We start from the raw sequence: 12,217 nt of genomic DNA, 5'->3' as shown, positions 1-12,217 counted from the left end.
ATCTAGAATAAAGTTATTTTTTCCAGAGAGGTTTTGAATTGGCTTCTGCCAGATACCTAGGAACATTAATTATATCACCATAACAGGGCCACGTTGAATCAAGTCCCTTGGTCTACCTCAATGATGGAAATGTATACTGTAATACCACATATGTGCTGGTTTGTTTCTAGTTAACCCTTAGTCTCAGAGTAAGTCTTTGAGATCCCAGCTCATTGTGCGAAGTGTCTATTATTAGATTCCTCACCTTGTCTGATACTGAGCTTCTTTTTTTTCTGATCTTCTCATTCAAATGAAGTTGTCAACATGAAAGTTCAAATTTACTGGGATTGGCAAACACCTTCAGGCCAAAAGGGGACTCTGTATTGGCTTACCTCCTTATGTTCCTCTGTCCCCTTCAGGCTTTGCCTGCTAATTTCTTACAATCTTGTCAGCTCTTCATTAATTTTAAGAAGATTTTCAAAAATTATGTATCCAGTATATTTAGTTTTTTTCAACAGAAGGACTCATCCAGTAATATACTTTGCTATAACCAAAAAAGGAGGAGGAGGACAACCTTGTGAATATTGTAAATGTTTTTCCATTCTAATTTTGCTGCATTCGAGTCAGAAAATATAGATAGTGTCAAGTCTTTGGAGGCAGAGTATATTAATATTTTGGTATGTATCCTTTGAAGTTTAAATAACATAGTACTGCATTTCTTTAACCTAATGAGTTGAACCCGTTTGCAATGACTATCATTACAGTTATTGCTGCCATCTTTTGCCTCATCTTTTTACTTCAATCACTGTTGAAGCCACCACCTGCATACAGGTATAACCTGACAGCATGCTGTCTCAGCTGTACTATGGATCTCCTGCTTTCTACTCTTGGCCTTCTCTGCCACCACTGCCTGGGACACCTGCAAGAACCTCTCACCACTGTGACATGGGCAAACCAAGAATTTCAGATGAGTTAAAAACTGAGTATCCCTTGATCAATGAAGCAGATGAGCTGAAGAATAAATGTTCCTCTCTTCTACCCCTTGGGTATATAATTCTGAAGTGCATTCTACATGGCTTCTCAGGAGACCCTAGTGGATTGAGCTCCATACTGATCAACTCAGTAATGCACTCTTAAATAGACTTGCCCTCCTTCTCAGTTTCACTCTTGTCAGTCCCTTATTCCTGTTCCTTGGGGTTCTTTTCCAAAGTAAACTGCCTGCATACAAGACCTTGATTCAGGCTCTCTTCTTTGAGGGAAGCTAGTAAAAGACACCATGCTTTCTTCCTGAGTTTTGTTTCTTTTTCTCCTTTCCTACCATTTATTGTATAATCAAATGTGCTTCTGCTGTTTTGAAAGTTACTCATTCTACTTTTATTCTTCTGGTGGTTACCCCTAACTTACTGAACCAAGGGCATTACCTAAAGTTTATCAATATCTCAATCTTTTCTCCAAACAAACCAATAACTGGTTCTTAACACACTTAACTGGTCCTTAACACACTTTGACATATATCTATTTGTATCATTTAGCGTTTAAATTCCAGATTCATACTGATCAAGTGGGTTTATTTGTAGTAATTGAGGATTTAAACAATAATAAAGTACTCAATGCTTTACTCATTCACACATATCTCACTGCCTGCTCCTGGACTCATTGCTCTTTTACCTGGACTATGGCCTATAATAGTTATTTAAAGAGGATATATGATAAATTTTCTGGAATATTTATTTATTCTTGCATTTATAGTTTAAAGAACGATTATTTCCTGAAGTTTGTTTGAGAAACTACTAGTGGAAGTGCTGACAATGGTTACAGACAGGTGGACTTTTCAAAGGAGTCAGCACAGCAAGGCTGACTCTTACATGGAGGTCTCAGGACCCAATACAAGCAATGGAAACAAAGAGAAAGATAATTATATATTGTTATTTAACCATTTGTCCTATGTTGAAACTAGAGGCTTAAAATACCCAAAGAATGATTTTTTTGGCTGCATGATTATGCACTTGTAATGGAAGAAAGCTCTTAAGGAGGCTGCCTGCTGATGAGAGAGAACATTTTGACAGGCAGTTTGTGAGTTTTGATGCTCTTGAAAAACAATGTATCTGCACGGAATCTAGATTGGCCAGTGAATTGATTGATAAACTGAATGTGGCTTGCATCAGCTCTTGTCACAAGAGAGAAGTATTATGTGTTTAACCACTAAATGGTTAACTGCTTGTGAATGGAATTTTTTTAGGTATAATTGACGTACAGTATTATATGTTTCAGGTGTTCAACATAGTGATTCACAACTTTTAAAGGTTATATTCCATTTATATTTATTATAAAATATTGACTATGTTACCTGTGTTTTACAATATATCCTTGTAACGTATTTATTTTATACATAGTAGTTTGTTCTTAAAGGAGCTGTTGAGCTAAGACTGCAACCTAGTGGTGAGTTTGTTATTGAAAAAAAGTGGCTGGGCCATTGATGAATGCTGCATTTGAATTCAAAGTGGGAATGAACGCACAGACAAGTGTGCTGGTGCCCTCCTTGTGTAGACCGACCTTCAAATCATGTTAAGTGGGCTAGAAACGAAGAAAGGATAACTTAATCGGATTCCTGAAGCTGTTCATCTGATGTAGCATTTTCTACCTTGTCTGACACTTCTGATCACATCTCTTAGTTTCTCTTTAAAGATGCAGTAACACAACATTATAAATCAAATATACTCCAATATAAAAAATAAATTAATAAAAAAGAAAAAAAATTAAAATTTTTTTAATTTAAAAAAATCAAAAAAAAAAAAAGGTGCAGTAAGACCTTGATGGGACCAGTGTGTCTTATCTTCTCACACTAGTTGGACTAATTTCCCTTATTTGCTTGTTTAATCAGTTCTATTTTAGGGCAGACTTTTAGTTGCTTTTATTTTTGTGTTTGAAGCAATTCAAATCACACTATTCTGTAATCCAAATTAATTCAATTTTGCATGTAACATGATTCTAAATATCATTCTCATTATAATGTTCAGCTTTTTACAGTTGTGGGTTCTTGTTTGATTTGGTTTGGTTTGGTTTGGTTTGGTTTGTGTGATCTTAGTTGCCCAAGCAGTGATGGAACCCAGGCCCACCTCAGTGGAAGTGCAGAGCCCTAACCATTGGACCACCAGGGAATTCCCCCAGTTTTTTACAGTTCGATGTAGCTTTTATTTCTTAGAAATGCTTATTACTAGTTGTATCAATTACTATTTCGTATTAGTTTGCATTAATATGGAAAAATGTATTGACACAATCACGCTGAGTCTTTATTCTTGCTATGATCACTTTTCTTACACAAAGTATAGAATATCCAGGAAATATCTGTGTATGACAGTTTGAATCTTTTAATTACTGTATATCTTAATCTCATTTTAAAAGTCTGCTTGAATCTTATCTCAATTTTCCTCATTTCTCATCTATCCTTTTAATCATATACTTAAAATTATTAATAGTTCAATCATTGTTTCTTGATTCTCATTGTCAGATCATCCTTGTTCCCTAGGACTCTAATTCTGTTAGATTATATTAACTGGGTTTTTTTTGGCCACACCTGCAGCATATAGGATCTTAGTTCCCTGACCAGGGATCGAACCCATGCCCCCTGCAGTGGAAGCGTGGAGTCTTAACCACTGGACCATCAGGGAAATCCCTTAACTTTCCTTTTATATAGCTTTATTTTACTTGCAAAACTTTACCTGTGATTTTTTTCTTTGTTTCTTTTTCTGGCAAAGCTTGGTATTTGAGTGTGAAGTCTGCTTATTCCATATGTGATAAAATCAGTCTTGTGCTTTCATAAGGGTTATCAAGAGATAATATCATTAGCTTTTAAATTCTTTCTTCACCTCAACTCTTCCACATTTAATTCAATTACATTTTCAGAAAATGTCCTAATTCTTTCAAATTTATATGCTCCTAAGTTTGGAGTATATGACTGTGTAGCATTGCCACAAGCAGATAGCTCATGATTATAAGACTTACTGAAGTGGGCTGACTGTATGAAGCCCATCTCAGTCAGTGAAATGATGTCCTCTACATAATTCATAGGATTTTTTGTCTCCGATGTCACCCTAATGAAATGGTTTTAGATTCTCTTGTGCTCTTTAAAACAGCTTTCTACAAAGGACAGATGAGGACCTGAGTTAAATGGGGTGAGCCAAGAAATTAGCCACTCTAATCAATGCAGAAATCAATGCTGGAATAATGAGTTATCTGTGAGAGCTTTCTCTTTTTCTACCACTCTTTGGGGATGTATGTTGAGAAATCTGTCACACATAGATCATGGTGACTGACATGGCACTCTAAAGGCAATTTCTACTAAAATAAAAGTTCATGGGACTTGCAACAACATGGATGGACCCAGAGGGTATTATGCTTAGTGAAATAAGTCAGACAGAGAAAGACCAATACTGTATGTTATCACTTAATATGGAACCTGAAAGATAAACTAGAGAATATAACAAAAAGAAACAGACTCACAGATATAAAGAACAAACTAGTGGTTCCCAGTGAGGAGAGGGAAGAGGGAAGGAGCAAGATAGGGGTAGGGGATTAAGAAGCACAAACTAAATAAGCTACAAGGACATATTGTACAGCCCAGGAAATATAGCCAATATTTTATAATAAATATAAATGGAGTATAATCTATAAAAATTTTGAATCAGTTATGTTGCACACATGAAACTAATATAGTATTGTAAATCAACTGTACCTCAATTTAAAAACAAAGTTCATGGGGCAAAATGCTTTTCTATAAATTAATTAGTGTAATCCTGTTAGGGAAACAAAATAAATCTCCCTTCCCCAATACACTTAATTATATTTTGGAAGCAGGAAGCAAATTAATAAAACAACATGGCAGGTCTCAAAGCCATTGATTTTCAATGGATTACTTAAAGCTATGTAAAATATATGATATGGGATACTTTTGATGACCCTTAAAATCTTTTTTAAAACAATAATGTCTTCAATAATTCAGGTTTATTAAGTGCTCCAGAAGTAATGTATGAAAAATGAGGGTACATTGTATACTGGAAAGTATCATTCTATAGTTAAAATTTTATTAACAAAAAATCATGTTGTGTAAATATGTATAAACTACTACAGTGATCTGAAAGCATCTTAATAGTGTCCTTTAAAAAAAGCTTATCCTTGAATAATGCCTTAGTTCTCATGTATGAGAGAAATCTACAAGATTTATTTTTCAGCTCTCTAAGAGCTATTTTATCTGGCATTCTAACTATATCTAAAATAAATGTAAGGCGTATGTTCTATTTTATGTCCTTCTCTAACAACAACAACAACAAAATCTTCAGTTAGTGGTTAATGTTATTACTTTAGATCTACAGGAAAAGCTCCTGGATACAGAATTGTTTAAGGATACATTAGAATAAGTTACAGAATTAGGACTTTAGGTAAGGGAAGACAAAGCAAACAAATTTTGACACACAGAATCACAGATTTGGGGAGGGTAAGAGTGGTAGGAAAAAGAGGGGGAAAGTAGATAGTTTTTACTTAAATGATGGACATAATATATATAAATGACATCAAAAGAATTGGCATGCTCCCTTTTTTTTTTTCACTTTATGGGTTTAAATAGATGATAGATGGCTAGAAAGAGAACATAGACACTCACCGTCCTCAAGTTTCTGATGTATTTGTGTATTTGGCCAAGGTCACACAGACTTAATGGCCACATTTCCTGGCATTTCTTAGTGCAGCTTCCCTTGGCCACCAGAGCCCCCAAAAGAGGGATTTACCATTATTAACACTAGCTGCACAAGGTAAGTCCTTCCAGATCTGGGGAGCTTAATTTTGTCTTGTACTTTTCATACCAGGGGCATATATTACTATTTAGGAAGCCCTTAGGAAATATATGACCCTATTGGAAAAAAAATTGACATCTGGTACTCTGGTTTTCTAGTCTAACTCAGTGGCAAGCTCATTCAGAGGAAAAAACAGAATGAATGCCCAAATATTCATGAGTGGTATCCTGACTCCAGTTTTTTTGGGTCTTGGAAAGCCTGTTTTCCTATCACATACTCTTTCCTCCTTCAATCCCATATCCCTGAGTCACTACCCAGAGCAATAAATTGATGGTGTGTAGAGAAGTGAATAATGAATTTATGGATGATAAATTTTGGACAAGCTCAATGCTTTTTTTTTTTTTTTTTTTTTTTTTTTGCGGTACGCGGGCCTCTCACTGTTGTGGCCTCTCCCGTTGTGGAGCACAGGCTCCGGACGCACAGGCTCAGCGGCCATGGCTCACAGGCCCAGCCGCTCCGCGGCATGTGGGATATTCCCGGACCGGGGCACGAACCCGTGTCCCGTGCATCGGCAGGCAAACTCTCAACCACTGCGCCACCAGGGAAGCCCGCTCAATGCTTTTTATACTACTACAAGATTAAAATATATGTGAAAAAAAGCATCATAAAATTTATTTGCCATTCATGATTGCAAGAAGGTGATTCAAAATGAAGTAAATTTTTTCCCAGTAAATTCTCTCAGGTACATTTTTCTCCCTCCTTACCTATTAGCATAATGTTTGGGATAACAGTGGATGGAATAAGTCAAAACTGAGTTCCAGTCTCAGCTTGCATTTCTCTTTGTTCTTGTCACTCAGTGTGAGGTACAGGGACCAGTCAAATCAGTAACACGTGGGGACTTGTTAAAAATGTAGAATCTCAGTCTTCATCCTATATCTACGGAATTAGAATCTGCATTTTAAAGACCCCCAGGTGATTCACATTAAATTTTGAAAAACGCTGCTTTGTGTAACTTTTTGTAACTGAATATCTCTCCTCCTTGGTTTCTCTTTGGTCAAATTATGAGGCAGATCTAGATAATGTGTAGGAAATTTTGAACTAGAAGCAACTTATAGTAAGGATTAGTGGTTTAGAGCATATGGACTATGGAACCATTGTGTCTGGGTTTGATTCCCAACTCTGCCACTTACTAAGTTGGCAGATTATATAGCCTCTCTGTGCCCCTATTTCCTCATTCAAAAATAGGAATTATAATAATTTCTACTTCATAAAGTTGATATGAATAATTGAATTTATTATATGTATTTAGATTAGTGCTTGATACAGAATAAGTGCTATGTAAGTATCAACTCTTATTATGAGTTAAGATTCTTGACTGATAACATTCTAGAATGTATGGAGATGCCAACTGACTGACTTGAAAGTTGCTAGTGAGTATATGTAGAATCTAAAATATGAGACAAATGAACTTATCTACGAAACAGAAACAGAATCACAGGCATAGAGAATAGACATGTGGTTGCCAAGGTCGGGGGTGGGAGTTTGGGGTTAGCAGATGTAAACTATTATATATAGGATGGATAAACAACAGGGTCCTACTGTATAGCACAGGGAACTATATTCAATGTCCTGTGATAAACCATAATGGAAGAGAATATGAAAAAGAATATAAATATATATGTATAATTGAATCATTTTGCTATACACCAGAAACTAACACAACATTGTAAATCAACTATGCTTCAATTAAAAGAAAATTTTTCTAACGGAAGTTACTAGTGAGGGCATTCTATCAGTATGAGTGTGGAGAATTGAGGAAAGCTTTATGGAAGAAATGGGAATTTAGAATAGTTTTATGGGATAACTAAATTGGGGAATGATTAGAGATAAAAGCATTAAGAGTATTCCAGGTAAAATAAACTTACAGGCAGTGGTAAACATTTGGAGAGAGACAGAGGAAAGCAGGGATCATGTCTTCTAAGTTTCAGGAACTTTGAGGAAGGCATGGGGTGACTAGAGCAGAGGCTTGTTGGACAGTTGAAGGGCTAAGATTGGTTCCTCTTAATTATAGACTAAAAAATGTTAGCTTTAACTGTGAGGAATAGAGAATATATATACATATTTGTGGAGGAAAATGGAATAAAGTGATAAAGGAAATCATTAATAGACAGGATGGCTCAGTAGAAGAGAGAGCAAAAGGAATAAGAAGCAAGATTTGGTCATTAGACATGAAGAATACATGGGGAGGAGGCAATTATAGCGCCAAGATTTTAAGTCTGAAGGATCAGAAATGTGATGGTGCTTTTAGCGAAAATGAGAATATTAGAAGCACAACTACTTTGAGGAAAAGATATGTTTGTTTTAGAAGTGTTGAGTGCAGGTGATGGGAATACATCCAATAAATGATTTGGCAGCTGCTGTAGAAAGAGCACCATTCAGAACAAGGCCAATCATACTCTCACCTTTTATTGTGTTACTGAGCGCTTCACTAGCATCAGTACAAAACAAAGGTAAAACCTTAAAATTCTAGAATGATCACATCTTTGTTTTCTTTACATATTTCAAATTCTCTGTCTACTAAATGCTTTTAAAGTGAGTTTAAATTGAGTGGCAGTATTCGTTTTTTTATGAGTCAACAAAAGAACTTGAAAGAAAATGAGTCTCAGATCCATTATTCCATCTTTCTGCTCCCTGGACAGCATTTGCACTCAGACTCAAAGAAATTGAGAACAAAGGAAATATTTGGTTTTCAGGCTTTTCTTAATCCCCCTAGACCTAGAAGGCAAAAATAATGTTTTTGTCCAGAAAAGAGCCCAGCACAATTCAGTGTCCAGGAGACTATTAGCCATCATCAATAATGTTTACCAGAGTCTCTTGCCTTTAATGAAATGGGAGCAGAAAAATTGATTGGGAGGCAGTGTGTGTGTTATCATAATACTTATCCTTGGGTAAAAAGTGCATTTGTGAGCAAATCTAGTATTGCCTAGCAACTGTCTCTAGGCAAAGGGTGGTTGGGAGCCAGCTGCTGCTGCCTTTCAGAAGCCTTCACCTATTTCTACACACCTCATAGGACATCTGTTGTGGATTATTTGGATTTCAGTTTTAAGGTAGAGTTTTTCTTAACAACTTCTAGTATTAGATATTTTGCTATTTAGTGATCGACACAATAAACCTAATATTATTACTTCTTATCCATCTCTGAATATAACATAAATATATAGATTTTTTTTAACTACAGTGGAGTATGTATGAAGTCAGGAGCTTTGGTGATTTTTAAAAACATTCCTTTCTGTGCCTTTTAGACCTGACACATTCTCGAGTGGTCTAGGACTATACCCACATTTACACCCACTTCTAAGAGCGTAGGATGTGGTGTTAAACATGACCCAGAAACTTTCAAATTTGAACTTTTCTCCTGAAAAACCTATCCCTGGCCTTCTTGTGTAGTCACCTTTTCTACTTCCACTACTGACTGAGATTTATTTTCTTGCCCCTGGCCCTTGCAGCAGGATACAGCTCAGCTAATAGCAGTGAAGCAGGAGTTTCCGGAGGAACCAGGGGTTATGCCAGAACTTGATAAGGGGCAGACAGGCCATATTAGTGGAGAAGTCTCTACAGCGAGAAGGAATGTAGTCAGTACTGTAGCCTCACACTGGCTGAGTACTTCCGGATACTCCTGATAGTTCAGCCCCTCTAATTGTCCAAGCTGCTTATTTCCAGAGTCCCCAGATACTTCCCAAAGTACTCACGGCATTCAGTCAACCATCCATTCATTCTTTGATCCCCGTGGCTGCTTGGAAGTCTCACCCTCTCTCCCTGCTCATTTTCTTACTGCCGTCCAGTCTCTTAAGTCAATTCCGCAGGATCCTCTGAAAGCCCTATTCCTTTGCAAACCCACTTCCCTCAACCTATTTACAGAATATTCCATCGCATCTTTAGTTTGGACCTTATTCATTTCCAACCCTCTCAACAGAGCCTGCTCTTTGTCCATACCATAATCTCATAAACCAGAGCCAGGAGACAGGTTGTCATCCACTTTAGCCACCTAGGCCACTTCCAGACCTTTCTTATTTTCATGAGAAGCCCTTCTTCATTTGGGAGACAACATAGCATTTAGAATCATGAGATTTGGATTTGGACCCATATTTTGAGATGTTGGATAGATCACCCAACATTTCTGAGCCTCAATTTCCACATCTGAAAAAGGGATCATTTTTACAAGGCTATGGAGATTAAACTTATTCTTTTCACTAATCTTTGCTGATTACCATGTGCCAGGCACTTTTCTAAGTACTGAACAAAACAGTTCCTTCTCGTGGAGCTTGTGGTTTCATGAGGCAAGAAAGTTGAATATATATACATAATTACAAAATCGAATATGAAAGAAAATATAGGGTGTTGTAACAAAGGTTTTTAGAGGTATAATTTAGATGATGGAGAGGTGGTCAAGAGGCAAGGCCTTAGGAGGTGACATTTAAAGTGAGAACAGCAGGATAGGTAGGTTTTAGGCAATGGAGTGAAGGATGGAGAGGGCATTGCAGACAGAAGGTATTGCAGAGGGCTTTGTGAGAGGCAGAGTGTGGTTAGAGATGTAGGCTGGGGGCCGAATTTGTGGGACCTGAATGTGAAGTCCAGATGAAGGAGTTTTCATTTTAAATGCAATGAGAAGCAATGACTTTAAGCAAGGGTGTAACCCTACTTATGCATTTAAAAGATATCTCTGAGGACAGTATTTGGAACACAGTACTTACTCGGTAATTGAAGTCACATTCACGTAGGCCTTGCTCTGCAATATTTATTGAGTGTAGTCCCCCTGGGTCACAGTTTTTCTCTCTACCCCAGACTCCTGCTATCTCCTGTTGATTAGCTCAGCTTCCGCAACTCCTTCAGAGCTCCTGACATCCACAACTCCAGGGCCCACCCTACGTGAGACATCCCATATGCCAATAAACTCCTCTGACCACAATTTCTTTCTAATTCCTACCACACCTACACATGTCCAGGCTTCCAGGGTGGTAGAATATGAGGATGGAAAGATGGGCACGAGCCAGGTTGTGAAAGGTTGCTTTGATGCTAATGAACTTGAAATTTAATCCTGTAAGAATAGGAAAGCAGCACTGATGGTGGCACTTACTGTTGCCTGTGCTTGAAACGCCCCCACTTCCCGGGATCCCCTTCAAGCTCCTAGTCATCCTTTAGAGTCTGGCTTGTCTCTCGTCTCTGCTAGGAAGACTGCCTTAGCAAAGAAGGTAGTTAAGCATGTTACATGTTGTGTATAGCTCTTGGTGCTCTTATGCTGTATAATCACATGCTTATTTTTGGTCTCCCCTGTAAGTCTGAACTCCTTGAGAGCAAGAACTTGTATTCTTATTGTATCCTCAGTACCTGACATAAAGGATTTCATTAAAATTTGATCTTGTCAAGTTTTTTAAGTTCTCACCTTCCACTAAAAAGTAAAATACCCTAATAAAAGTTTGGCAAATTGGAAGTAAAGATTGATAATTTCCTCATGTAATCATCTAAAACTGTGTTACTTTGCTAAAGTTTACCCAGATATCTTTGCTCTAAAAGTTGGCACCAGATTCGTTTTTTTAAATAAATGTATTTGTTTATTTTTGGCTGCATTGGGTCTTCATTGCGGTACGCAGGCTTCTCATTGCAGTGGCTTCTCATTGCTGAGCATGGGCTCTAGGCACGTGGGCTTCAGTAGTTGTGGCACATGGGCTTAGTTGCTCCACAGCATGTGGGATCTTCCTGGACCAGGGCTCGAACCCATGTCCCCTGCGTTGGCAGGCAGATTCCTAACCACTGCACCACCAGGGAAGTCCGGCACCACATTTTAAGAAAACTTTATATTTTTATCAGTTTTAATTTTTTGATTCAAATATCAAAATATATAAAAAGAATTTATAGGGCTTCCCTCCCTCTAGAGCCCGCGAGCCACAACTACTGAGCCCACATGCCACAACTACTGAAGCCCGTGCGTCTAGAGCCCTGGCTCCACCACAAGAGAAGCCACCGCAGTAAGAAGCCCGCACACCGCAAGGAAGAATAGCCCCCGCTCGCCGCAACTAGAGGAAGCCCGCGTGCAGCAACAAAGACCCAAACACAGCCAAAAATAAATAAATTTTTTAAAAAAAGAATTTATAGAAGTCTCATTCCTGCCTGTGCCTTTTCACCCTTTTTCCTCTAGCTACTATAGATTACCATTTTTATTAGTTTATTTTTTGTCCTTTCAGTATTTCTTTATGCAAAAACAAGCAAATATGAATGTATTCTTATAAAAAAGATAGCCTAAAATATACACTCTTTTATTCGTTGCTTTTTTTAACATCAAAATTTATTCTAGAGATGTATCCAAGTCAGTAGTTGATAGAGCTCTTCCTTAATCTTTCTTGTGGATGCACAGTTTTTTATATACCATGATTTATTCAGCCAGTCCCCTACTGCTG

The sequence above is a fragment of the Neophocaena asiaeorientalis genome, unplaced genomic scaffold (genome assembly GCF_003031525.2).
Source record: "Neophocaena asiaeorientalis asiaeorientalis breed wild unplaced genomic scaffold, Neophocaena_asiaeorientalis_V1.1 scaffold24, whole genome shotgun sequence".
Taxonomy (NCBI): Eukaryota; Metazoa; Chordata; class Mammalia; order Artiodactyla; family Phocoenidae; genus Neophocaena; species Neophocaena asiaeorientalis.
The sequence above is the reverse complement of the archived record's forward strand: the minus strand, read 5'-3'. Positions refer to the sequence as shown.